This window comes from Phasianus colchicus, chromosome 4, assembly GCF_987193195.1.
Source record: "Phasianus colchicus chromosome 4, bPhaCol1.hap1.1, whole genome shotgun sequence".
NCBI classification, from domain to species: domain Eukaryota; kingdom Metazoa; phylum Chordata; class Aves; order Galliformes; family Phasianidae; genus Phasianus; species Phasianus colchicus.
The window spans coordinates 32,226,838-32,251,057 of NC_143439.1; the positions used below are offsets into that span (position 1 = coordinate 32,226,838).

At 39.4% G+C, this 24,220-nt stretch overlaps 1 long non-coding RNA gene across 2 annotated transcripts; it reads left to right on the top strand.

Annotated features, from left to right (window-relative positions):
• Positions 1-57: 57 nt before the first annotated feature.
• Positions 58-24,073, top strand: LOC116231285 (uncharacterized). 2 transcript variants are annotated; one of them, XR_016466038.1, is made up of 4 exons: positions 58-802; positions 4,382-4,536; positions 15,811-15,938; positions 23,423-24,073. It is a non-coding gene; the product is annotated as an uncharacterized LOC116231285 (long non-coding RNA). The 2 variants fall into 2 exon arrangements; XR_016466039.1 differs by having other exon boundaries at positions 15,811-15,923.
• The last annotated feature ends 147 nt before the right edge of the window (positions 24,074-24,220 follow it).

Genomic DNA, 24,220 nt, shown 5'->3' on the forward strand with positions numbered 1-24,220 from the left:
CTTCAGCCTCGGCCGCCGCCCGGCTCGCGCGGCCTCGCGCCGCGCCGCCCGCCCCCCCGCGCCCGCCCCGTCGCGGAACCCTCCTGGCCGCGACCCCTTCCGTGCGCGCCGCGCTCACCGCCCCGGCTCCGGAAGCGCTTCAAACGTCATCGGCGGCGCCGGCCGGCCGTTTCCGCCCTTTCGCCTCGGCTCGCGGCCGCGCTCGCCCCTCCCTCCCTGCCGCGCGGCGGCCTCGCTGCTCGGCCCGTCCGTTGGCTGCCGCCGTTGCTGCGCGAGGCGGCCGTCGGCGGGGCGGTCCCGCTCGCGTCCCCGTCGCCTTTTGCCCTCGGCCGTTTCCCCGCGCGTACTTCAAACGACAGGCGAGCTGCAGCGCGCGGTACGCGCGAGCCGGACGCCGTGCGTTCCGAGGCGGCCTCCTCAGTTCTGCTGTGCGGCGAAGCCCGCGGTGTCACCGACAAAACAGGCAGCGCCGCGGTGCCGCTGTTGCCGTGCGCTTGGGGCCGAATACCTTCGGCTGTGTCACCGCGCCCTGCTGCCAGGCCCCGGCCCGGCCCCGGCGTGCACGTGGGACGCGAATTCGAGCGCTGTGCTTCCTTTTTTCCTCTGGGAAACGTGGTAGCTTCCACTGCGTGCTGAGGGTTAATCCCAGAACTAACGAGGCTTCCGGCCCCCGAATGCGGGCCGCTGGTCCTTAAAAGAACGGGGATTTGCTACTCGGTGTTTTTTAAGACTTGCTGGAAATCAGCAAGGAAAGTGTTTTTTAACCACAGGAGCACGTGAGCGTATGGACCGACAATGGCTGGTAAGCCTGTGAAGTTTGGGGGTTGGTTCTATTTTCCTAACGCCCAGCCTGAACCTCCTCTGGCACAACTTACGGCCGCTCCCTTTTGTGCCCGCCCTGTCATCTGGGGGAAGAGGCCAACGCTTTACAGGGGCTTGTATTTCGTTTCCTTCATCAAAAGCGCTGTCTTTTGTCTTACTTGGATAAAGTTAGAAGGAGCCAGCTGTGTCTGCAGCACCTCTGAAACGAGCATTTGTTCTGCAGAATTCTCAAATAACTGACGTTTAGCATAAAAGCACACCTGCAGAGCTTCCCCCAGGTCACATCCCACCAATATCTATGCTCTTAATAACAAGACTGCATTCATGCATTTAGCAGCACTATGAAGTTATGGCGTTATCTGCAAGTCACCCTGCTCCAGTTGTCACTCCTAACCTCTAACTTTCAGGTGTGAGACTAAGAGTTAAAGTAGGTTTATAAATAGCCCTGTAGATGGCAGTTTGGGGGTGATCCAGGAGGAATAAGCAGAATGATGTAGCCACCTCACTCCTACCTCCTGCTGTGACTGTACAAAAATCACAAAAACAGAACAGCACATGATACACGTTGGCAGATCTGTCAGAATAACGGTTCTGTCCTCTCGTGTGGAACCCGTGGATTTTTACTGTTGTATCGTGGAATACAGACACAAGTTGAGGATTCTGTTTTGTCGTAGTCACAACAGACAGAACTGTAGGCTAACACAAGTAAGCTCAGTCCTATCTCCTGAGGTTATTGTCGTACGTGTGAAAAACGCTTATTTTTAAGAGACGTGACTGGGTCTTTATAGTTTGATCTAAGAAGCAACTTCTTTAACAGAAGATTTAACACAAGAAAAGCGCATCTTAAATCTCTTTGGCTGTCTGAGCACCTGGCAGATGGTCCAAGTGCACAAGATCTGAGCTGTTAGCAGGGAGCTGCCCCCCCTGTCTCTCAGCACTGCAGCGTGAGGTCAGGAAGTGGCACTGAGGGATCTGTCCTCTGCTGAGCTGGTCTCGGCCAAACAGGGCTGCAGCAGTGCTCGGTTTGGTTCTGCATTTTCATTCACGTATTACTTCAAAGTAATCATTTAAATTGGTAAGCTTGATGGCTCAAGCCTAGTTTCTTGCTAATGAAAGCAACCATGTAATTTTATCAGTCAGTGTTGTATTATCGAGCCCTGGATAAGGTTGAATAATTACAAAGCACTGCTCTTCCTGGCACAAACAGCATGGCCTATCTGAGGCTATTTGTTCAGTTTCTTTTATGATAGCGACCTCTGCTCTGATCAAAGAGTTGCTCCTTCTAATCTTGCAGAGTAGAACAAATTGTTTTCCTCCATTTTTATAACACAGAGTTTCTACCTCCTCTCCCTGCTAGTTTGAGCCTTGTATGAGTGCAGCAGCAGTAAAAGCACTTGTAGCCTTTGGAGAAGCCTAGTGTTAGATTCATCATGCTGGTAACCTGTTGGTTTGTTGTTTTTTTTTTTTTTTTTTTTTTGTCATGGGGAAAAGCTGCTCACAAAAGTCAGGCATGAATCATAGTGGATTAAACAAGAGAACATTTTGGGAAGGCATGAAATTTCAATCAGTTACATAATAGCATTTTATATTTCAGAACCCCCAAATAAAACATTCTTTTAGATACCATAATAATCATCAAGACTTGTTTATGAGGAAGGACAAAATAATTAAGGTATTTTTTCTTGTATCCCAGTTTCCATGCCAGTGCATAACCCAACTGTGTTTGCCATTCACTGGGCTCTGAGGCAATGGCTTACATCACGATAGATCTAACAGGATCTAATCAGGAAAGTAATGCCCAACCAACACCTTTTTCCTTTTGTGAGATTGTGAGTTTGAGTATCTTCAGACATTTGTTTTTGTTTTTAGCATAGAGCTGCAGAAAATCTTTGGAAAAATAATCATCCTTTGTTATCCCTTTCATCTGTGACCTCTACTTCAGTATTTATTCAAATCTCTTTCAGTTATTGGCCTCTATACCACATGTCAATAGTAGGAAAACCCAAGGTTTGCATTCCGTGGATGCTTTCAAGGACTGTCTTGTGTGGGGGAGATTCTGTAAAAAGTTCCATGGGACAACTCATGTGTTTAAACCTACTGTGTGGTGTAAGCATCTGCATGGAGGTGCTTTCGGTTTTGTTTATAACTACGGGAAGATGTACTACCGTTAAAATCAGGAAGCAGAGATACTGCTTTGCAACTATAACTGATGCAAGAACTGGACAAAGTTAGTACTGGTTTTAGAGTCTTGGTAACCCTGACGACACGTGCAAGTACATAATATGTGTAGCTTCAGTCTGTACATTTGGTTTTTGCCTCTACCTCCCCTTCTGCACTGATTTTAAGTACGCACCCTTTCCTTCCTGGTTCATACCTGGGTCTCCTAATTCAGCCCACCTACGCTCTGTGCCGTGCATTCCAGCACTGCTAAACACGCTCTGTACACACTCATCTCACACTTCTTATGTATTTTTTCAGCCCAGGGAAGTTTAAATGGTGATCAGAATGTCTGAAATGAAATCAGATGACGGGAAAGAAGGTGAAAGAAAGAGTCTCATTCTTAATGTACTCCAATTAAAAAATGAATATTGTCTTCAACTTTGATAGATTTTTTGATAATGCACTGAATTGACACTTCTGAGTTGCTGAAATGCTTTTCTTTCTGGCAGAGGTTAAATTTATTTTTTCTCTAGTCTTGTAAAGACTTTCCAAATGTTTAGCCCCCACTCAGAGCTACTGCAGCTGCCACAAAGCTACACTTTCCTCTTGTCTCTCTCCAGCCAGTTTCAGTAGCAGCTTTTCTATTCTTGTGAATACAACTGTTTTGGTTGATTTTCTGTAAGTGCTAAAGGACAACAACCTTTTAAAGAAACTGAATGCAGTCAGCCTAACACCAACCCTCCTCCTCATTTTTATCACTTCATCTCAACTACCTCTAGTTTTAATATTTGTGAGAGTAGGAGGAACATGGGAGGAGTACATAAGTTATACATCTCCAGATGAGATGATTATTCAAATGAGATATTAAAAAAATCATGCCATTCTCATTAGTTATAGAATTGGTGAATTCGTATGATTGGATGCCTCGAATGCTCACAGCTTTAATGGGATGCAACTGTTGTATCTTCTGTGTGTGTTGCAGCATTTTTATTCATGCCTTTCTGGGACCTGCAAACCCCAAACTGCTGTATTCCTTCAATGTATGTACCAAAAAGACCAGGTTGCTGTACCTCCTTGGTGCACAGCATTGTCTCAAAAAAGAAAAGAAAAAAAAAAAAAAAAAAAAAAGATTAGACCATGCTTAATTATTTTTAACTTCAAAATTGAGTTTGTTCAGCAATGATGCAATTACTGCTATTCAAGTCAGAGGGAGAAAGGAAGAAGAAGATGACAGATGTCTCCAGATTGAGATAATTACTTTTTCTGTGATATATATTTTCAGATTGTTTAAAACTCAGCTTTAATAGTAGTATGTTATTCGTGGAAAAGAAAGGTTATGAATTATTTTTATGCAGCCACAGCAATTACTTTTTTCAATATCTGTGTTTCTCCATTCCAGAACACATCCTGTGAGCATCTCAGCTGGTGTGACTTTGTGATAAAGAAAGTCTAGACAGATTCTGACTTGAACAAGTTCAGCGTTAGCATGGAAGAACTGCTGTGAGTCACAACAGCACTGTTCATCAAGGGTCTGCACCTCTCTACATGCAGAAGGTAAAGCACTAACATCAATACTAACACTCAAATGCACCCAATACAAAGGCCCATTCAGTAGTGACTTCTGCCTATGCTTGTCATGGTAAGCCAGATGATTTTGCCATTTGCTGTGCTTATCCACATCAGTGTCCATTCTAAGTATACACATATATATATATCCTGCTTTGGTGTCTTGAAAGTTATTCATCTTCCATCTCAGATCCTGATACTACACATTCTGATTATTGCCATTAACACTTAGTGCAACATTATGCTAGTTTTGTCTCTTTCCACTTGTTTCTAATTGAGAAATTTAAAACAAGCCCAGAGAGCAAAACCTCCAGTAAATCAATCTTTTACTTAATGCTTGAACTTCACTGTTTTTCACACTGAGTTTTACAGACTCATCACCAATTCATACCCTGCTATGTACTGTCCCAGTACTACTAGTCTGTAACAATGTGTTAAACTTTAAAGGGTTGATCAGGTAGTAATTGATCTGAAGTATTAAGCAAGGACATTAATTATGTAATATATTTAGTAATTTCTGAGTCTTTATCTTATTTAAGAAATTGCTTAACCTGTTGGGACCCCAAAATTTATTAGTAGCTTGTGAAACTTAATGTTTGTTAAAAAGACAAATCATTTTTGAAAGTAGATTTCAGGTTTCTGATTTGCTTCACACATTTTCAAATGTGAGTATACACTTTGTGAGTATAAAATGCAAAAATCCCATGGCAAATTTGGGCAAATTTTATCTGATGAGCTTTTGGATTCCCTTCGAGTGCTTTAAAAAATAAAAACCAACAGGTTGGGCTACTAGCGCTTAACCTAGAAGCCTAACCTCTATGTGGTCAGTGCAGAGAAAGGCTTTTATGAGGGGGAATGTTTAGGTAGATCAACTTCTAATATGCTTTTCTGTATTAAACATATGATATAGAGTGGTATAAATTTCCCCAAATATTTGAATTGAAAAGGGTTCTGAACTGAAGCGATAGAACATGAGATCTACCCACAGTATAAATATAACCCTACTATCTATGTTCCTCTTAGCCACCAGAACACCTTTTCTGCATCATAACTCATTTATAGCTTCTTTCCTTTGTTCTTTTTCTGAACTAGTCCTTGTTTTTTGTTTTTTTCTAGTGATTGAAATCTAACAGGAATTCACCTAATGCTACCATGTGCTTTAGTTGTTGGGGCAAAAGAGAGAGTTGTGTATAGATGAATGTTCAAATCAATTTGGGAGCTTTTTGTACAGTCACCAAAAACTGCCAAATAATAGCATGCTGTTTTTTTCACAAGCAGTAACTGAACAGACAGAATATTTACTAGGATTGCACGAGTAGGTCATTGCCATTCAGTGGCTCTCAGTGAGAGCTTTCAAGCCAAAGCCAGCTGTAGTGAACAAGTAATGTGATTTCTTTTTTATTATTACAGTCATTTTAGGTAATGCAGCATATGGACTACACAAGAATTAGCAAGGAGGTTAAATATTTCTTCTTATATTTTGTGTTTTACTTTGAGTCTTGCCAGTCCTTAATGATAATTTCTACAGTAACCACTTTTTAAGTAAACAATTGATTAGTTCTGAAATTAGTCCTTGAAATGGCTTCTCTTTGTGCAGCTCAGGAAATCTTAATGGAAACAGCCTTCAGCTGGAATGCAGAACAACAAGGTTCAAGCTGTTACTTTTCTATCTTCATATAAAATATTTGTACTACTAGGCTAGCTTATCTCTGGGCAAGAAAGGAGGTAACAACCTCTGTGCCTGAGTTTCTGTGAAAGCTTTAGTAGATCTTTGTTTCAATGAAGGCAGTATAAGAAACCTCTTCGCTACCTCATAAAGTTACTTTAGATGGAATAAAAACTATTTTTTTTTCCTGCAGAGTTCTAGTGATAACCAGAAAAATAGTCTAAAAGCTCCTAGTTGTCCCAGAGAGTCCAGCTACCTAGGATATTGTGGAGCTTCCTTTCTCTTTTTCCAAAACAATTTTTTCCATACCTTGCTTTTTTTGCACTGTTGTCTCCTGCTATCTGCCATTTGGTATTTGTATCAGCTCATTTCCTTTCAACAATTTATTTCTGTAGAAAGAGATTTGGATACAGGTTTTAAAAAGATTGTTTTTTAAAAAAGAGGAAAAATCAAGCTTCTGACATTTTAGTTTGCCACAGTAGGTGGAGCTAGAAGATGGCTATTCATCTACACATGAAACTAGTTGGACTTGAGGGCTACTATTGACAAATTCTTACTGTTTCCACCAGCTGAGAAAAGAAGATTTATTTAAGCATTTCATTCTGTAGCATAAATATTTTAATTTTTTTTCTTTATCCGTCAGGGTATACAAAGCAGATGGTTTGTTTGTTTCATTTATTTCCAGCAGGTAATAAACAGAGATTGTGTGTGTGTGTGTGTGTGTGTGTGAGAAACACATTTACAATGCCATTACCTTTATTGCAAGCTAGTTACAAGAGTAAGTGTTACCTTGAATAGCTTTGTGTTCCTGAATTAGCATTCATTTTAATGAGGATTTCACGTTAAAGAGCTGCACCTTATTATTTCACGTTCATGGGAGGAAAAATACTAATGAGGTAAATTTTCATTCTGTTGCCTGTAATTCTATTGTTTTCTTACTCAGCTACATTAATTCAGTTATGTTGCTAACTGAGGACGTATCACTAGAAATGAAGGACTTGAAAATACTTGAAAAGGGTCTGCAGCAAATTATGATAGACATTCACCTATTGATGTCACAAGCAGACTTGTGTGCTGAAAGGTAGATCTGGATTGTTAATTTTCAGTCATTCATTTGGATACACAAACTCAGCCTCAAGTATCTGGTTTGTTTTCTCAGTTGTGTGATTTTCAACTATGCACAAGATATTATTTTTTAGTAAATAACATTGCATTCCAGAAGTGTGTTTGAACACAAATTCGTAAACTTAACTTCAAGCATTGCTACAGTCTACCTACATTTAGCAAAGCTCCTAAATTGCATTTAAGTTCAGTAAGGTTTGAAACATCTGCTTCAGCCTCTTTGCGTTCAGCAAATCACTTCTATGCATCCCAGTTCCAAATCCTGCACACCGCTTTGATGGCAGGTGATTTTTACTAGCTGGAAAAATCTATTCATGATTTTTAAAGAGCTGCACCTTATCAGTGTTACCTACTATCTTAAAGAGCTTTTCACATTCTTTATTTAAAGTGCCTTTCTTTAATTTAAAAAGATCTGTGTAAGATCAATGAAAAATTTTTCTGATAGAACTACTTTCAAAAGTGTTACACAAATACTTTCCAGCAAGAACACCAAATAAATGGCACATTCTTATTAATCAGCAAGTCGAGTTTACTACTGTTAAAGCAGCAATCACTGGTCTCTTTGTTAAACTACTCATATAGCAATTCTCTAAAATTGTCAGGGCAGATATTATGTGCGTGGGGTATTATTTTTTTTTAAAGTTGTTTTGACATCTTCAAGTTCAGAGAACTCTAAGCAGAAGAAAGAAGCCTGAGCCCAAAATTGCAACTCTTTAAAAAGAAAATTTCTCCTCATGGCTGGAAGAAAGACACTTTGAGAAATCAAATTCAGAGATAGACCATAACTTCATAGCTGAATCCTTGGCCTTTTCCCTGTCCTGACACAGCAGTTTACACTGCAGATTTTGTACCCCAAATTAATATCTGAACTTGTGACTATTACGATTTAATATTCAGTAGCATTACTCTTAGTAAAGATAAGGTCATCGCAAATTTGCATAAGAAGAACGTGCTTGCAGCTACAAGCGTAAAAGTCAGCATGCTGAGTAATTGTCCAAAAATACCAGCTTCTGTGGTTTTCTTTTTGTTTGTTTGGTGTGTTTTTTTTTCAGAAAGCTTGCCTTAATAGTACAGTCTTGCATTGAAATCTCTTATTTCATCATTTGAGAGTGGTACCTCGTATTTTTGTGCTTCACCTCTGGAAGGATCTTTCTCAGAGCTGCACATATGTAGGTCTGTAAAAACTTACTTTAAGTGCTTGGGTTTGCAAAAATGAAAAGCTTTAAACTGTCAAGAAAATTAAAATTTTTCATTTACAAGTGTGAGGAGAGGCAAGAAAATTTGGATAAGTACTTCATATATGCTGAACTTAAATGTCTCAAAATAGTTATCTCCACAGAGAGGGAAGATAAATAAGAAGTAGGAATGCTTTCAGGAGCTTTACCTGCTTTTCATGTCAATTCACAGAAGGAATTAATTTAAGTTTCTTTATATTGCAGCTACTTCTCAGAAGATGTTGTATTGGAAAAGGCTTCCATAAACCTTCCCAAATGTCCCTCTCAGATCATTAATATGGTACGAAATCACCTCAGTGAAATGTGTACGATCTCAGAAATTATGAACACATCACTGAGGAGGTCCAAATCATCAATTCAAAGAACTCATTATTTGCTGAACAAACCAAGGATGTTATTTGCTTAGTTTTATACCAATAAGCACTTGTCAGACTGTTTTTTGAGAGGTATTCATGCATCTCAGTTGCTCTGATGACTGGTCAGCTGCAGTCTCCTCAACTTCCAAGCTCTGCACTGCATCTCTATTTCAGAATTAGTTTTGGGGTGGAAAAAGACAACTCCGTAACAAACTCCTTTCTAGGATAGCTTTCAATCACAGCAGTAACAGCACTTACAGTTTGATCTCATACACCCTGGCTTTGCTGGAGAAGCTCCTGGCATGTTATGTGATGAGCTGGTTTCCAGAGAGCATTGCCCTAGCACCCTGGAAGTGAACAGGAGAGAAGATACGATGTTACAAAAACAATGCAGTTTAAGCAAATTAATTGAATATTTGATGTCTTTCTTTCTCTGAACTGCATTTATTACAGAACGAATTGACTCCCAGCCTTTTCCATGGGAGATGAGTGTAAGTGTAAGACAGAAAGCTGCCTGAAACTGCCTCCATTCCCAGCAGAAGGAATTAGTTCAAAAATATCAGAATTCTTAAAAAAAAAAAAAAAAAAAAAAAGGAGCAAAACTAGTGTTAGGATGACGTGAAGGCAGCTTTTGTGAGAAAACTCATCATGTTGTGGACTCATGTTAGCACACCCTGCAGTAATCTAAATGGAAAAGTAACCTTAGCTTACAGCAGAAAGACTACTTCAGACTGCCATTGGATACCTCTGCATTTCCCTAAGCACTACTCTTAGGGAGCAGGGAGCTAAATTTTCTCAAAATGACCTATTTGTGATAAAGAGCCAGATGGCCTCAAAGCAGATGTGATTTAGTAAAACATTGCCTGTTCCCTCCTCGACAGTCTTTGCAGGGTTTAGTTTACTGTTTGCTTTGAATCTTAACCAGAAAAGCAGGAATTCTGCCATGCGGAGAGCCAGGGATCTCTCTGGTGCCCCATTTACCACTTACACTGGGACCATCAGTCTCAGCAACTAAGCCCTGCACCATCCACAACTCACAGCACTTTCCCCAGCACCAGCATCTTTGTTGGGGCTCATTCTCACAGGTGTTGCCTAATTAGATAATTAAGAAGAAAATTAGGTGAAAACAGGCAGCCTGAGCAGGGTGTCCTGTGCCACATTTATCTGCAACAGAACTAAGTCTCATGGTCCATGAAGTGCAATCTGCCACTAGTATGGAAAAACATTCACCCCTGCAACTTCAAAGGCTGTGATTAAGGTCAGAGATGTAGGTAACACATGCTTTCTGTAGCCACGGACTACCAGGAGTGCTTCACTTCTCTCTGCAGACCTTCTATCCCTGCTAAGTTGCCCCTCCACATCACTACCGAGGTGCAGGATGCTTTGTTTGGGTGCACGAACATAACATTTTTTGAGGGTTCACAACTTCTGTGCAAAAGTTCTGTTGCCAATAGGTGGCACACTTCTCCTGACTGTGTGGGCTGAAAAGGCTTGCAGCACGTCTGAACTAGCGCTTATCAAATGCTGGCAGCCGTTCAGTTCAGCACACAGTGTCTTTCTCTGTTAGAGCGCTCTTTTATGATGTGATTAGGCTCAATCCAGTTTTAGAATAAGCTCAATATAATCTGAGACAGACTTGATTATTACTGTCCATATTTGTGCTTTCCCCATTTTTGCCAGAGCTTTTCATCCACTACTGTTGATCCATTTGTGCAAGTCTTCCACTGCAGTTTCAGATAGGTTGCTTGGCCTTATATGCAGGAGGTAATTAATTAGTTTTCTGATGTGTGACTTGGACATTTCCTGCTCTTCTGCTAACTTAACAAAGAGTGTGGAATAACGTCCTCAAGGTGCTGCAGAGACTTACCAAAGTCCATATAGAAATATCCAGGTTATATATCTCACAGCACTTTTGTAAATTAAACATTTTGGCATGAAGAACAGCATCTCATTTGCAATAAAATAAACAGTTTCTAAGAAACCCGTGTTAACCAAGGTCTCTACTGGAACTTAACCTTGAATATATTGTTGTCTTCAATGGAGCTGTACACAGAGCACACAGTTAAGCATATCTGCAATTCCAGTCTTTGAAAATTCACTGCTACAAAATTGTAACTGCACAGACCTGTTGGCAGGATAAAGATTCCAGTTTTGACCTGAAAACTGTGATTTTAGGTGTTAGTTTTCTCAGGAAAAAAAAGAAAAAAGGAAAAAAAAAAAAAGATTGCTTATTGTTTCATTATTCAGCAGATCTTCACCTTGTCTTTTCAGCAATCTGTTTCTTTGGTCTGGAATAAACAAGCAGAGCACTTTTCAGAAATGTACTGTTTTATCTAACTTTGTTTCCAGTGATGGGAGGTGAATTTTAGCACTGACTTCAGCATAACCAAAATTAAGTTAATGCTGAGTATATTCCAAAATCCAGCTGAGGACCTGGTAACATTACTGAGTTCTCAGGTAGCTACTTAGGCAATAGCTGTGCCCAACAGACAATATTTTCTGATTTCTCTCATTTAAGTCTGTCCTTGCCCAAATGATTTTCCTTTCAGAAGTCAAAGCGGACAGATTGCCTACAAATGAAATAAAATGAGTTTCCTTTCCTTTGGAGAAAAAAAAAGAAAAAAAGAAAAAAAAGAAAGATTAAAAGCAATGCATTACATAGAAATTCAGTTGGAAGCCTATTCTAAATTTCAGCTTCTCCACACAATTTTAGTTCCACTGTTATATTGTTTTGTGTTGAATTCTATGACCAGCTTGATTATGAAGTTTTTTCTTTGTGGGTGGTAAGTTAAAATGACTTGAGTCAATGTCAGTGGAATTTCGGTTTGTCACCACATGGTACAAAAACTTTGTGTTTTTTCCAAAGAACAGAAAATTCAGTTCAAAGTTTCATGAATAAATGCCATGAAAGCTGATAAAAACACATCAGTAAAACACTGAAGGTTACTAGCCAGCAGCTTCCAAATTTATTATTCTAAAACCATGGCAACTACAAATCTTTTTTAGAGTCTGTGTCTGTAGATCTTAAAGAAGAAAAGGTCATTCTTAAATTTCCTTGAAAACAATACCTTACTTTTTGAGGCAAATGTATTGACAAGCTGGTATCTTTTTGTTCTCTTGATTTTATACTGAGTTCAAGTAGTCACATTTTTAATGGAGGCTCTTTTTCAAAAAATCTTCTAGTTCACATCTAACTACTGCATGAAATCAGGTGCCCATCAAAGTAGTTCAGTCTTGCAGGTCTGATTCACATTAACATTAGTCTGGATTGACTCCATTCCATGTGTTTGTCACTGTTAGACAAAATAGGACTAGCAGAATCAGAAACTTGACTTAATTTTGCATTAATGGGAATAGCATTGAACATCCTAAATATTCATGCTGACTAGAAGCAAAAGCACCACTGACAATGATGGATCCTGTATTTTCCACATGCAGGATTTTCACCTAAGCTCTGCTTCCTCATGTGTATCTACCTTCTATTCATACTGTTTTCCTCTTTTCACACATTTTCTCACAGACAATGCAAGGAACACAAGGGTTGGTCTTTTTAACACACAATGAACTCTGGACATTTTGCAGTAATGTAAGGAATGATTAGCCATCTTTTGGGTGACACTTTCTATCTTTTCAAGTTTCTAGATTTAAGTTTGTTTCATATATTTGACAGGTTAAATTAAGTGTCTGCCCCTCTACTTCCTTTTGTGAGGTGCTGTAGGCATCCATGAGGTCTCACCTGGTGTCCTCTTCTCTGGGCTGAACAAAGAAGAGGGGCATGCAGGAAGGCAGGCCCCAGGCTTGTAGGATTTCTAGCTATGGAGCATCCAGCCAAGTGAGCCATGAGCATCAATGTTCTGGAATGAACAGCCACATCAAAGTATGCAGGCTCCCTTGAAGAAGGCTGGGAACACCGAAGCTCTTACCATGCTGACAACAATGAGCATACAGTGCTTGATCCTGCAGCAGGACATTGGAGGTTATAAAACTCAAGTTTCTGTTATGCTCTCAACATTCTCAGACTTGCTGTTCTTACCCCAGGAGCTGAGTCCTAGGCCTTGTCTCATCACTTGGCTCTCCACTCTGCCAATAGGATGTATGAGAAATTTGTTTCAGCACAGAATTTGCAAAGCTTCCAAGTTCTTAACCTGGGGAGCCAGGAATCTGGCAGCTAAGGCTGGCATGAAAAATACTTTTTTAGACATAGGAGGCGATATAACACATAAATTAGGCAATTTGACTAACTGTGTATAAGCACGGGCCAGGGAATCACCTCATTGCCATCAGGAACACAAGACAGGATTCTTTTGGATAAAAAGTCACAAGTCTCTTTGTAGTTAGATTAGCTAAGGTGCCTTGAGACACCCAAAGCTTGGCAAGATGAATCTTATTTTGTTTGCAGTTCTCATACTCACAGAGATAAGTCAGAAACATAAGTCAGAAACATAAGTTCACTTTGTCTGGCTTAGAAGCCAGATAATTTGATTATAAATTAATCCTTATAATTTAATCTCACGAAATATTTTGAGACCTGTAGATTGATTATATATATGCTTGATCAGCAATATTGAACTACTGTTGATAATAGCCATTTGGACAGAAAGCAAATGTCAAGGACTCAGCATGGGGCTGGAGGGCAGCGTAGAGGAATGGCCTAGCGAGTATAGCCGCTGGCTAATTGATCCAAAAGACAACACTAAAAGCTTCATGTGCAAAGAGTTTGTTAATATTTCTTATCAGAACTTGAGAAGGATTCTCAGGTTAGCATTCAAATTTGACAAACAAAACCAGCCAGCTGTTCAGCCTTTGCAAAGCAGATATATCTGATACTTCTTTTTAATTCTTCCACATCACTATCTGGACCGATCCATCTGTTACTTTTTTAAGAGAACCATGTGAACCATACAGATCTGTGTTCAGCTTAATCATGTTTTTTTTTAATCTCAGATGACATTCTTTGACTGTTGGAATGTACTGATGCTCCTCTCTTTTAAAATCATGCCTTCCTAAAGTCTCTCAAATTAAGTATTCCATATCATCATCTGTCTGTTTTGAAAACTTTTAGCCAGAGTTTGCAAGCATTACTGTAGAGAAAACAAACAAACAAAAAAGAACCATTCTCTTCTAAGAGATCATTATGTGCTGGTGATATCTGTGAGGGTTTAATTCACATTTAATAGAGTACTGGACCTGGAACTGCAAGCTGGAGATCACCTAATAAGTGTGGTCTGTTTGAATGCTGCTTCAAAAGCTTTTAGCTGTTAAAAGTGATTGATTTTTCGAAATACAGAAATACACATGCTCAGGTTTGGCTAATTGAACCTTGCTCCTAGGGCTAAGACAAAAATGTTGAAATATTTTGCTGTTTTTGGATTAACCTGCGGGGACACAAAGCTTCATGTCAAGTTTGTGACAATGGAGGAATTTCTTATAACAGAGTAATTCATATTCAGGAACAGATTATCTTCTTATGTCACTGAATAGATGAAAACATCAGCTTTCAAAATGTTTTAACCACACTACTTGAAAAAATAGAACAACCCCAGTCCTAGCTGTAGCAGGCTTGCTTAGCAGGCTGCAGAGCTCCGGACCATGTTTCTTCCTGTTCATCTTACCTTTTGTTCTCAGAACTTCAAAGTTCCCTGCTGATATGTCAGGGAGTGAGTCCTACCTCTATGCAGATACTGGCTTTGAGGAAATTGAAAACTTGCATTCTGATGAGTGCTGAAAAAAGCGATATCTTCAGTTACAACAGTCATAGAGCTTGGTTTAGTACATATGGGACAGAAAGGATCCTTCTCTGCACATCCATTTGCCTCCTGAGAGCAGTAATCATTCCTCCAATGGAGAGCCTACAAAGGGTTCTGTAAACTTCTATTATCCTGTTAAAGTACTTGTTCAGGCCCTGACTCTTAGCTGAAGATATTGCTAAGGCAATAGGAGGTACCTGAGAAGGAAATTGCCATTACTCCTCCAAGACTTCTTTTAATTTTTTTTTTTTTCAGTTTTCAATGTTGTTGCATTTAGGAATTGCTTACTAAGAAATGGAAGAGAGAATAAGAACACTTACAATTCATCTCAAATAGATAAAATTATGACTTTCCAAGGAACAAGTAAACGCTTAAATTCCGGAGCCCCTAACAGAAAAATAAACAGCACAAGTTCAGAGAACAATTGCAGCACTAAGACAAAATCTGTTTCTATGGAAATGGACACAAAAGAGAAAATGTTTATCAGCTCTGCAGTTTTTAAGGCCAAAATGAGAAAGCTGTAAGTTTACTGTGAAATTAAATTAAATTAAAAAAAAAAAAAAAAAAGAAAAGGAAAAAAAAAAAGGAAGAAGTCAGTTTTGCGCTGCTGAAGGACAAAGGCACTCAGTGTTGCAGTAACATTTGGGTTTGTCAGCTACAGACTTGGGCAGTCCATATACCAGCACAGAAATTTTGCAGTTCAACAGCTCCTTAGACATGAAGTATTTTTTTTCAAGTCTTCAAGAGTTTAAAGTTGGGAGAAAAGACAGTGGCTTCCAGAATCATTAGTTCATTTTGAAAATGCTTTTCTTCTGATTTTATAAAATACATCTGCTTAAACTTCAAAAAAAAAATCTGTGTAGCTACAGATTTTATAAATTGGAAGTCACAGATAAACACTTCAAATGAATTCTAAACAAAAACACCCCAAACATTTCCTGCCATTTCTCAGAGGTTTTCAGTATCACTTTCATTGCTAAACCTGAAATACGCCAAGTGTAGAGAAGAAATACTAACAATCTCTTGCCAAACAAAAGCTTTCAGCTTTGGCTCTCTACTGAACTGCATTCACTGTATGGTTCTATACCACGAAAGACCATCGCTCACTGCAGTTAACTGCATTTGGACTTTTCCAGGCACAGTGCCATCAACAACTTCCTTGAGATGGAATGGCATTTTTTCACTACTGGAAACAAGAATAGCCACAACAGAGACAGACTGCTGAAAAGGATGAACCACAGAGGCTCAAGTAAGAACTTTCAGAGTAAGTAGAGCACATCTGTTATGATCATTAGAAATATGTGAAGTAGCTCACAACTAAAAGTAAGCATAAGTGGAACAGATTCACACTTTATAAAAAATGAAAACATACTAAAAATATATTAACATCACTAGGAAATTAAGTACATAAATGAAAATATAGTTGGAAAAAAAAAAAATCAATGCTCTGTATGCTACTGGCACTTCCACATACATCAGCTCTGCTGACTGTTTTCAAATGGCACCTTAAAGAATGCAAGCAGACAATGAGAATATGAGATTCTGCTGGTATATTATATCGATGGGATACAAAAGAGCAAAAATAGATGGATCATAAAATTTGGAATGACAGAGGCTGAAGAGCTCAGGCAGCAGCACAGAAATTGGAAACCGAGTGCCAAGTAGTTTCTAGGGCAGAAGTGAATGTGCTGAATTCCAAAGGCCTCCAGTGAATTATGTAAGAGGAAGAAAAAAAGATTGCCACTGAAACAAACAACAATCATGCCACTGCAACAATTATAGATAGTGCATCTAAGAAATTTATAAAAAATCCTGAAGCAAAAAGTTTTTCTGTTTTTCAGTACCATAAACCACTGTACCGAGAATAATTTTTTTTTTCTGTATTTATTTTGTAAATAGATATGCACTTTTACTCATATAAATATATCACTATATATTTTTGAGGGACTTCATATATAGAAATTGATAAATTGATCAAGTCCTTACTTCATCTATACTGCAGACTACCTACTAATATTCACAAAAAAAAAAAAAAAGTCAGGAAGACAGGGAAGAAAGACTTAATTGTTAAAATTCACAGAACTTCTAACTGATGGCTCTCACAAAACACTGAAGGCTACATATTTAGAAATTAGAACAGTTCATTTGGAAGGAACCTTACAAAGTTCAAGTCTGATATCATGACTGCTTAATTAAAGCAGAATATTAAGGAGATTATTGAAATGCTTCTGGAACATTGACAGGCATGGAACATCAGTCACCTTTCTAGGAAGCCTGTTTCAGTGTTTGGCCACTCTCACAGTACAGAATTTTTTCTTAAAGTGCAGTGTGAACTTCTCCCAGCACAGTTTTGTGCTGTTCTTGTGTATCCTGTCAGTGGATACCAGGGTGAAGAGAGCAGGACCTCTGTCACTACGTCCTCTTATTAGGGAATTGTAGAGAATAACGTCACCTGCGAGCCTTCTCTTGTCCAGACTTGTTAACCAACATGTCCATATACCATCCAACCCTTCTATAGAGTCATAAAATCATTAAGGTTGGAAAAGACCTCTAAGATCACCCAGTCCAACCATCCACCTACCACCAACATTGCCTACTAAATCATGTCTCTAAATACTATACCTACCCTCTCTTTAAAGACTGACAGGGATGGTGACTACACAACCTGTTCCAATGCCTCACCACTCTTTCTGAGAAGAAATTCTTTTCAGTATCTAATCTGAACCTCTCCTGGCACAACTTGAGGCCATTCCCTCATATCCTATCCTTCTACCAATGTTGGTGCCCTCCTCTGGATGCACTGAAGTATCTTAACATCCTTTTTATATCATAGAGCCCAGAACTTCACACAGTACTCAAGGTAATGCAATGTATAATAGGAGAATCACTTTTTTTTTTTTTTTTACTGCCTGTCAAAGTACCCCAAAATCTAGTTTGTCCTCACATCTGCTAGGGCATACTGCTGACTCATTTGGGTAAATTCAGGCAATTTAATGCATTATAAAGAAACCAATAAAAAATACCAAACGTCAATAAGGTCTTACCTCAAAAAGCAAAACAACCATTCCCATATTTGATGCAAAGGCTGATACTGGCATCTATTTATTTATTTGATAAGGAAAACAGCTGTGTCACTCATCTCTGAATTTCATGAGACAAATTGATAGGGATGGTGGAATGCCCTAGGGATCAAATGTAGAGTGGTTTAAAAGCAGGGTAGTCAATAAGATTCACTAACAGGACTCCAGCGCTTAGAGATTAATGTTAAAACTGAGACTATTTTGGATGAAAAAAAAGAACAGCAAAGCATTGCAGCAATTTATGAAGTCAGTCTTTAATTCTGCTCAGTAGAACTATGCAAAACAGAAGAAAATGGTGACTTCTGACTGACTGCTTCACCACATTTGATATACTTGCTAACTTGCCTGCAGTTTTCTCTCGGCAAGTAAAACCAATAAAGAAGATATCCCATCTAAAAGACATTGAAGTAATAAAACCTCAGTTAAAAAAATAAATCACACAGCTTCTTCTTGCAGAAGTTGAGAACAGAGCTGTAGAAGAGACACAGGTCATCTAAAAAATAAGCAAAGAGGAAGGAACTAACTTCCCCATTCTGAAATTCCATGATATTCAGCAATATGACAGAGTAAACAACTATGAGACACGTCATAGAGGTGGGGATTGGGTCACTGCTTATAGATGTAAGGCAACCAGGAGCTTGCACATTCATCTTACTAACACCCATAGAGCAGTGAACACACAACCAAAGTATCTTGCAATTACATGTGTGTAATGAGCTCCACTGGTATAATCAGGAAAGAAGCTTTTCAAGAATTACTATAAATTATCAAAAAATGGTTTTTTGAAGCACCTCACACACATAATTTCATGATGTGCATGAAATAACAGTGCTAAAACTGAGATATTAAGAATTGCACAGAGCTGATTTCTCATAAAGAGAAAGCTGAGAAAAATGTGTTTTTCTTTCTATGGGAAAGCATCATTTAAAGCAACTATACACCAGGAACTTGAAAGAATAAGAACCTGCTCTGATGACTGGGTAACAATATACTATCATATAGAAAAGCAATATACTATTAAAAATGTATTATTGAGAAGATACATTCTTGAAAATATATGTTGGAATGATTAGAGCCTACTCAGACCTGATCAACAAGACAGAAAACAGGCTTGCACTGACTTCTCCCAAACCTGTTTGCAGGGCTTCTCAAGACCTTTAGGGCTGGCATGGTGTGAAAGAACATTTTTCCAGCTTTGCAATGGTAAATGTGTTGTTAACAGGCAATTAGGAAACCACGTAAACAAAAAGTAAGGGCTTACTTTGAAAGAGGAGGCATTAATATACATGCATGTCTCCCTGTCTTGAGATGGACTTTGGATGACATTATGCCATCAGGTTATTCAATTTAAGCATAAGATTGTAATATGAAAAACATACACCATTTCTAACAGTGCTCACACAAAATATTTTCAAACACACATGAAAAAAAATGTTGGTATGCTTTTCAGCATAACTAAGAAGTTTCTGCTTTAGAGATGTGCTTGATATTAGAGAATGTAGGTGGGAATAATGAGGTCTGTATCTTATCTCTGTCATTTTGAAGAAAGCACTGAATATTGAATATTCTGGCTATTCTTTTCCGTGTCCTGAATTTTGGCATGAAGTTCAGTTTTGTAAAAACTGGTCTGGTGTTGATTTGTGCTGGCAGATTTGTGCTCTTGAATCTGTTTCAGCAGAGGACTACAAATATAAGCCATTAATAAGTCACAATTGCAAACTAAACTTATTGGAATTAGGTGTTTTACTTATTAAGGTGTAGTTAGTCTATGGATAGTAATTCTTGTTGATTCAAGCATGCTTATTTTAATGAGAGATAACTCTGGAAAGCTGAAGGTGAGTGACTTATTACCCAGAATGAATGGCCTAATGTGAAAACTAAGAATGTGCCTAAAATATAGGCCCTGTTGTAGAATACTGTTAGCAGGTCTTTGCCTATTCTGCTACAGTAATCAAATCCTTACAGTGTTTATGTTTGCTCACTGGACAGGCATTCTTGCTCACTTTATATCTATGAGTCCATCTCTGTTCAAATAAAAGGTATATATCTGTTTCAGCTGTTAGATTTGTTTTACATGGGAGCCAAACATCAGTGATAAGAATAGCAAACATAATGCACCAGAGCAGGAAAAGACTGGTAGCTGATCCCATGTCCCAGACTACAGACACTTATTGAGAAATTTACTGATAATTAAAGTTATTTTAAAAATGAGTTACTGCCCAATGGAAAATAAAAAAAAAAAAAAACCAAAAAACTTGCTAAGCTACACGTCCATCAGCACAGCAATGGTAGAAGGAGACAGCAACACCTTTTTCAGCATTATCACAGAATCATTAAAAGTGAAGAAGACTTCCATGATCATCCAGTCCAATCGTCGACCCATCCCCTCTATGCCCGCTGACCACGTCCCTCAGTGCCACATCTCCATGTTTCTTGACACCTCCAGGGATGGTGACACCACCACCTCCTTGAGCAGCCCATTCCAGTGCATCACCACTCAGAGAAGAAATTTTTCCTAACATCCAACATGAATTTCCCCTGGTGCAATTTGAGGGCATTCCTTTTCATCCCATCACTGTTACCTGGGAAAAGAGGCTGACCTCCACCTTGCAACGATCTCCTTTCGGGAGTTGTAAAGAGCCATAGGGTCTCCCCAAGCCTCCTCTTATCCAGACTGAACAACCCCAGCTCCCTCAGCCGCTCCTCATATGACTTATTCTCAGATCCTTCACAGCTCCCTCACTGGACACTGGCTCTGGAGGCTCCAGAGCCTCAGTGTTTTTCTTGTAGTGAGGGGCCCAAAACTGAATGCAATACTCGAGGTGCAGCTGCACCAGGGCCCAGTGCCGAGGGATGATCACCTCCCTGCTCCTGCTGACTACACTATTTTTGATACAACCACGATGCTTTGGGCCTTCTTGGCCACCTGGGCACACTGCTGGCTCACGTTCAGCCAGCTGTCAACTAACATCCGCAGATCCTCTTCCTCTGAGATAACCACACCACAGCATGCTGATAGATTGAAGTGATACTACGCACTTTGGCAAAAAGCTATTCTTCATTTTGAGAAAGAAGAAAAATAAATGCTAATTGGCTACTCACCTTTGTATTGATACTATGGAGGTTAAAAGACAGAAGCAAGGAAGAAAACCAAGCCTGAAACAGCTGTGGTTATTGACAGTAGATGTAGTTCTGGCACATGGACATCTCGAGATTTGGCTTATAGCTGAAAGTTCATTCAAACAAAGAAAACTTCTGATCTTGAACAACAAATGAAAACCAACAAATGAAAACTAAATAAAGCTGAGGGAATTAGGAGGTTTGAAAAATCAATTTGCTAAGGACTTATGTCCTAGAAGTGCTCCAGCAGTTGTTCTTATAATGATATATCAGATTTGTTACTCAAAAAAAAAAATTTTAGCACATTATGGTCTAGATATACATAGTTTTTACCAGTAATATTAGTCCGAATGAAGATTTTATTTTAAACTTTGTGGTTCAGAATGTCCAAAAGAACTACTGATTTTCATGGCATCTCTTCATCCTTACTTGATCATGTTGTATTCAGCATAAAATAGCTGATAGCACAAAACGAAGCCTGTCCATATTCAGACATGAGCTGCTTAAGTAGGTATCCCTGAACCATTTCCCCACCTACTGACGTTACCTACTTTGTATCTAGTCATTCGCTTTAAATATTTCTATGATACTATGTAGTGTAAAGTGATGCATCGCCTGTTCCAGGTCAATTAAACTTCAAATAATTGTTCCTATGTCCCCCACACTGAACACCACTAACACATAGTCCCCCACATAGTAACACCTGTTGCTAGCTGTAGTTTACATTAAAATGTGCATGTTCTCTTAATGTATGTGCAAATGCATCCATCTTAAAATGCAATTTATATGTTCCTTTCTGTAATACTAGGACAGCTTTGTTGGAAGTTTACTCAGAGCAGTACTAGAAGAATTGAGCAACAGAAAGCTCAGTATAATACTTAATACTGCTAAACAAACATCAGCATGGGTGTTCAAATCTCTTTTTCAGCAGTAATATGAAATGTTGGCATGAAGTACAGGACAGACAACAGAAGATATCTAGAAATAAACATGGACCCTGTATTACAAACTTACATATTAACTCCAGGGGAACAGTAGTGTTCTTGCTAACGCTGCACAATGCTGCAGGGGAAAATTCCAGGTAGCTTTCAAGATGCAACAGACCTTTGTCTGGCAAAGTGCAAAGTTTTGCACTTGGGCCGGAGGAATCCCAGGCATCCATACAAATTGGAAGGAGCGGTCCTTGAAAGCAGCCCTGCGAAGAAGGATCTGGGGGTCTTGATAGATGAAAAGCTTAACATGAGCCAGCAGTGTGCCCTTGCAGCTCAGAAAGCAAATGGTATCCTGGGCTCCATCAAAAGAGGGGTGGCCAGTAGGGACAGGGAGGTGATTGTCCCCCTCTATTCTGCTCTTGTGAGGCCCCATCTGGAGTACTGCGTCCAAGTGTGGAGCCCCCAGTACAAAAAAGACAGGGAGCTGTTGGAGAGGGTCCAGAGGAGAGCCAGGAAGATGATCAGGGGACTGGAGCACTTCCCCTATGAAGACAGGCTGAGGGAGCTGGGCTTGTTCAGCCTGGAGAAAAGAAGGCTGCGGGGTGACCTCATTGCAGCCTTTCAGTACCTAAAGGGAGCCTACGAACAGGAGGCTCTTTGAAAGGGTAGATAACAGCAGGACGAGGGGAAATGGTTTGAAGTTGAGGGAAGGGAGATTTAGGTTGGATGTCAGGGGGAAATTCTTTACAGAGAGAGTGATGAGGTGCTGGAACAGGCTGCCCAGAGAGGTTGTGGATGCCCCGTCCCTGGAGGTGTTCAAGGCCAGATTGGATGGGGCCCTGGGCAGCCTGGTCTAGCATTAAATGAGGAGGTTGGTGTCCCTGCATGTGGCAGGGGGGTTGGAGATTCATGATCCTTGAGGTCCCTTCCAACCCTGGCCATTCTGTGATTCTGTGATTCTTTATGTGCTAAATTTCATCGTAACAGAAAAAACTTTAGTCTCCAGTCTTCAGCTGTCATTTTCTTCAGACTGCTTTGATACAGCCTTAGAACATTTCAAGAGCATGATTTGTCACTACCATATTTTTCATCGCTATGACCTGAGCAGTGTTCCAGTCTGGATGCATTTTACATTTACTTTATGGTTATTAACAATATACCTAATTATTTGTTTATATCTCACTGAATGTTCTCTTGGGATTTGAAAGGAAAGACAGGTTCAAGTTTCAGGTTGATCAGGCTCATGTTTGTAATGTAACAGTTATTTTCTATTTCTACACTAGCTTTTGTTGGATTAGAAAAAACTTGCTGGATTACTGAGGCAGCTCCTTCCATTCATTTTACTTCAGCTCTTGGATAGGTGTGGTTAACCTTGTTTATTCATCATTCAGTCTCTCACTATTAGTTTTCACTAGTAGTTTTCAGCCAGTCTGAAGGTTACAGGTTAACAAAGAAGATGCACATTTTAGCAAGGTCTTGTTCTTTTACAAGAAAATACAGTCAGTAAAACCAATTACAGACTGAAGTGTTTAATTAGCTCTTTCCTTGGATTTTAATAGAGTAAAGCATCATAGTTCCAAAAGGTCACGACTGACAAAATTCCCATTATCTTCCAGGAGGCTGGGATTTTTGCTATAACCACCTGAAAATAATCCCTATTTCTGACATGCTGACAAGCCTGGGCTGCTTTTCTGCTAACCTGGTTTCCCACTACTATCCTCTTCAACATCACCTTTAATTCCTTGTTGCAGAGTTGGAAAAGAGAAAAGTAGAGTCATCCAATTTTTATGTGGTTATTCATGGAGAACGGACTGGTCTTTTTAAGGGTAAAATGCATTGTATTGACATTTTTCTTATTAAAATTACTTGAAAATATTTTATGCCTAGGCACATTATTTGATTTAAAAATTCAAGATCAGAAACAAAGTAATTTTTTTGCTTTTGTAAAACTTCCAGAAAACTGAAAATTAAATTATTCACATAACTCCCAGCAGGAATAATATAGCATTTGGAAAAAAAAAAAAGAGGAGTAAAAGACTTGAGTAGGAAGTACAAGAAGACCTCGCCCTGAGGTAGCAGGTTACTTGCTACCAGAAGCAGCAAGTTGTGAGGCAGATGATGACCTCTAACTACACGCTGAGAATAAGCATGTGCATTGAAACTTAGCCACCAAGGAGAGAAACTTATTAAAAGCAACACCCTTCTTTTCACTGACACTTTGCAAGCTAGAGCAGAGGGCAGAGAGCTCCTGGAATAGCCAGTCTGGAAATCCATTCATTTTGCAGTCTCTTAGAGAGAAGCTACTCAAGTTCTGCAATTCCCCCTTCCCCTCAACCTCCAGTAGTCCCCATCTGGGGAATCCTGAAGATTAAGATTTATAATTACTAAAACATCTTGTAGGGTTTTGTTTCCAC